Here is a 5,000-nt window from a genome sequence, read left to right as displayed (position 1 = left end):
CAACTGAAGAGAGCAGTTACAGCACCACAGCTGAAGAGAGCAATTACAGCACCACAACTGAAGAGAGCAGTTACAGAGCCACAACTGAAGAGAGCAGTTACAGTGCCACAACTGAAGAAAGCAGTTACAGTGCCACAACTGAGGAAAGCAGTTACAGTGCCACAACTGAAGACAGCAGTTACAGCACCACAGCTGAAGAGAGCAATTACAGCACCACAACTGAAGAGAGCAGTTACAGCACCACAGCTGAAGAGAGCAGTTGCAGCACCACAACTGAAGAGAGCAGTTACAGCACCACAGCTGAAGACAGCAATTACAGCACCACAACTGAAGAGAGCAGTTACAGTGCCACAACTGAAGAGAGCAGTTACAGCACCACAGCTGAAGAGAGCAGTTACAGCACCACAACTAAAGAGAGCAGTTACAGAGCCACAACTGAAGACAGCAGTTACAGCACCACAGCTGAAGAGAGCAGTTGCAGCACCACAACTGAAGAGAGCAGTTACAGCACCACAGCAGCACTTATTGCTGTACACTCAGTGCAGAAAACCACAGCTGTATGGTGACTATGTTTGCATGCAGTGCTGAGCTAAAGAGCTGCCGCCACATGACTCAGTCCTGTAAGATTATTTTGTCACGATAATGTAGATATGCATAAGACTATTCTGGTACAATATGCTTCCTCTCACCGACCACAGTTCACCATCATTGCTTATACAGACAACTAAACCTTGTAGCTGCAAATAATCCTTCCTGAGCTGAACACTGTACACCCTTCTTTGGGTGTTCTGCTACTGCACAGTGATGTTTTGGTTGTATATATCATTTACCGCACTGGATGATGGGATGCAGTGTTTTCTGAATGAAAATAACATTGATACTTCTGCTTCAGCTACATCATGGTTTCATTTATTCACTTGGTGAACTAATATGAATAATAATTCCACTAATTATTCTGTTGTGCCTAATATACATGCAAACACACACACACACACACACACACACACACACACACACACACGTATATTTTATACATATATATATATATATATATATATATATATATATATATATATATAAAATGCGTGTGTGTGTGTGTGTGTGTGTGTGTGTGTGTGTGTGTTTGTGTGTGTGTGTGTTGGAGCATGGGAATGTGTGTGTGTATCTGGGAGCATGGGAATATGTATGTGTGTGTGTGTGTGTGTGTGTGTGTGTGTGTGTGTCTGGGAGCATGGAAATATGTGTGTGTGTGTGTGTGTGTGTGTGTATGTGTGTGTGTGTGTGTGTGTGTGTGTGTGTGCGTGTGTGTGTGTCTGGGAGCATGGGAATGTATGTGTGTGTGTGTGTGTGTGTGTGTGTGTGTGTGTGTCTGGAAGCATGGGAATATGTGCATGTGCATATGTGTGTGTGTGTGTGTGTGTGTGTGTGTGTGTGTGTGTGTGTCTGGGAGCATGGGAATATATGTGTGTGGTGTGTGTGTGTGTGTGTGTGTGTGTGTGTGTGTGTGTGTGTGTGTGTGTGTGTGTGTGTGTGTGTGTGTGAGTGTCGGGAGGAATGTACATGTGTACTCCTAAATTTCTATAGTTTCCTGAGCTATTCCATACTTGGCCTCCCTTGCTAGCCATCCTTCACTGTCCTCTTTTTGTATCCCTCTTCTCATCGTCAGTAATATTTTATAAATATGGAATACTTCTTAAGTCAGCAGATCTCCCAGATATTTCTTTCTTCACTGTGTACATCTTTCTGCAATCCTCTTGACCTTATTCCCCAACAATTAGTGGAAAACATTATTAGTCTGAGCCAGCCAAGCTTTGGGAACAGTTTTCTGGAAGCCAGCACAATACTTTAATATCTCTTCCACATTGTAACATCTAGTGCCTTACAATAAATATTACAGTTGTTTTGCAACTTCTCAGAATGACCTTCAGGCAGTTTCTGCAGCACTTAAGTGCTTTTTCTGCAGATTCCCCTATAATGACTGACATACAGTCAATTAAAAACTGCCATACAGTCAAAATAACTGAAGATAGCACTAACTAAAGTCACCAACAAATATGTACATAAGCATTTTTGCAAGTGGCAAGCCCACAGCACCTTGGACGAGGGGGACAAGCTGCCCCAAACTTAGATATATTAACTCCATAGTCAAATAACATACCACATGTATGTACAATGGTCTTGCTAGACAATGACTATGCATGACCTAAGCATGTAACCTTCTTCCTTAGCTAGATGTGTTCATGCAGTTATAACCTGACCAACTTGTCCATGGTCAGTTGTTCGGAAACCTGCTCTGCACAACATACATCAACATTAATAAAGAGTACATTGTTTTAAAATGGGATACAACCCCATAATAATGTTCTTGGTAATAGGGATAGGATTTTTGGAGTTGTCTCCAAACTTCTACAACAGGAGTGGGTTATTAATTTCCCCAAGAGGCCACATGAGAAACTGGGACTATTTTGTAGGGCTGGACCAATGATGCACCTCTTGCACCTCCCGTAAACCTGCCCATTTACTCTCCTCTTCCTCCCTCTTTTTCTGTTCCTGTCAGCAGCCCCCTCCCCAGCCATTCCAGTGTTCCACTACTTGGCTAGTTCTCTCTGTTTACCATAAACACTGTTCAAACCTGTTAGTGTGCATACTGCTTTCTTATTTACTTCAACAGTGATTACAGATATTGAAATAAAATAACACAAACACTAATAGCCATTTGCTAAACAAACAACATAGTCTTGAAATGAAAATAGACATCATGAGCAGTAAACTTCTCTGCCCTTGAAACTCACATTCATTGAAATGGCATTAAAACCCACATTCAAAGAAAATGCATTTGGCCAGTGGAGAATTAAGTTTACCTTTGGTCCATTTTCAAACCATCAGCTCATTGCACACATTTTTAGGGCCATGCATACATGTATGTGTTCTTTGATTCACCTTTTTGATTGTATTAAATTATATTCCAGCAGCACTTGTTAGAATGTGTTTTACATTTTTAATTTTGAACATTCTTCCAGTAAGCAATGAAACAAAATGTATGCACCAATAATGACAAAACTATCCATTTCAGAAAATTTCAACCATAAAAGACCACTCAAACATCTGTCATTACAATCCACCAATATCAGTTAATAAGCACAGTCTCTTTTTGTTGTTGTTTGTCTTTCAGCTTTTCCCCGGTTAGGGGTCGCCACAGCGGAACTCCGGTCCGCTAATGATTGGCAGTTGTTTTTTATGGTGTCAAGTTGTCAGCCCGATGCCCAACCTTCAACAAAGGCACGCTGATTCAACGCATGTCTTTCGAATGCCCAGTCGACTGCAGGGAGGACATGCAGACTCCACACAGAAGGCACTCCCAACCCAAGCCGAGAATCAAATGGGAGAACCTCTTACTGTGAGGCAACAACGCCACCGCACAGTCTATGCAGAAGTAAAAATCATCCAAATAATTCCATATACAGAGGTCTGTAACTAATAAAGAAGTTGCTGCTGGCAAACAAATTTACATTTCAGTGTTTCATTTACATATTCAGTGCCTGCTGCCCTTAAAGAATTAAGTGCCTATGTAACATCAAAAATTGATAAGCTGGTAATATTGCAATAGGGAATGACTAACAGACAAGTCATAGTTCCTAGGCATCTCATACAAAGGAGGACACACTCAGGAGTGTAGAACCCTTATCCCCCTTACAATGCACCAAATAATCAGCAATCGAAAGGGCACTGCAATACCAGCACTCCATCTACATGGTGTGGGAGTAGAATACACAGCCTTCTGCACCAAAGGCAAATTGTACAGCACAAACAGTGATTGCCATTTGCTAAACAAAACTGTTGCACATTGAAAACAGACTTAGCATGAGCAACAGCAAACTTCTCTTCCCTTGAAACTCACAATTCTATGAAAACGCACTGAAACTCAAACTCACAATTCCGTCAGCATCCTGGTAGTTGGTGCAGACTACAGGATTCAGGCTCTTGTGTCCACTGAAATTCACAATTCCTTTAGCAGTCTGGTAGCTGGTGTAGAGGATTCAGGCTCTTGTCTCGTGTGACCAAATTACAACGTGAAGCCTGATCAAGTTAATTGACTAACCTGCCCCCCCCCAGTTAGGACATTACATACCATGCCTCTCAACCCTTAGTACAAGAAATCCAGACAAAGCCTAAAATAATGGGGGGGGGGGCAAAGGCCTAAAAATAGGAATTGAGTTTAAATATTGCTCTTATAGACTTAGAAAGTTGCTAGAATAACAGGATTTGTTTTAGCATGCATTTTCTGAAGGAAATGAAGTCTGAAACTCAAATGTATGACATTTAATTATTTAAATCTTCAGTGATTTGCCAGAAAACCACAACTTTTATGAGGAATTGGCTAAAAATATGAGAGAAAAATCTGTTCACTTGAGAGGTACACATACCTCTCAACCTCTTAGTTCAAGAAATCTGGACAAAGCCTAAAATAATGGGGATACAGTGGCCCAAAAATAGGGATAGATTTTAAATATTGCTCTTTTTAACTTAGAAAGTTGCTAGAACAACAGGATTTGTGTTGGCATGCATTTTCTGAAGGCTATGAAGTCTGAAATTCATATATATGTCAGTATTTAGTGGCTTCAGTCCTCCATGAATTGCCAGAAAACTACAAATTTTATGAGAAACCGAGCAAAATTATGAGGCTAAATCTGGACAGTTGAGAGGTATGTTAAACACACACACACACACACACACACACACACACACACACACACACACACACACACACACACACACACACACACACACACATACTTAGTTTCTCTCTAGTTTAAATTGCTTACACACACTTTCTGTCTCATACAGAATGGAATCCATAGTTTAGATTATACACACACACACACACACACACACACACACACACACACACACACACACACACACACACACACACACACACACACACACACACACACACACACACACTCTCTCTCTCTCTCTCTCTGTCTCATACGAACATA

Source organism: Protopterus annectens, chromosome 9.part0, assembly GCF_019279795.1.
Source record: "Protopterus annectens isolate FY-2018-M chromosome 9.part0, PAN1.0, whole genome shotgun sequence".
Classification (NCBI taxonomy): Eukaryota; Metazoa; Chordata; order Ceratodontiformes; family Protopteridae; genus Protopterus; species Protopterus annectens.
The sequence above is the reverse complement of the archived record's forward strand: the minus strand, read 5'-3'. Positions refer to the sequence as shown.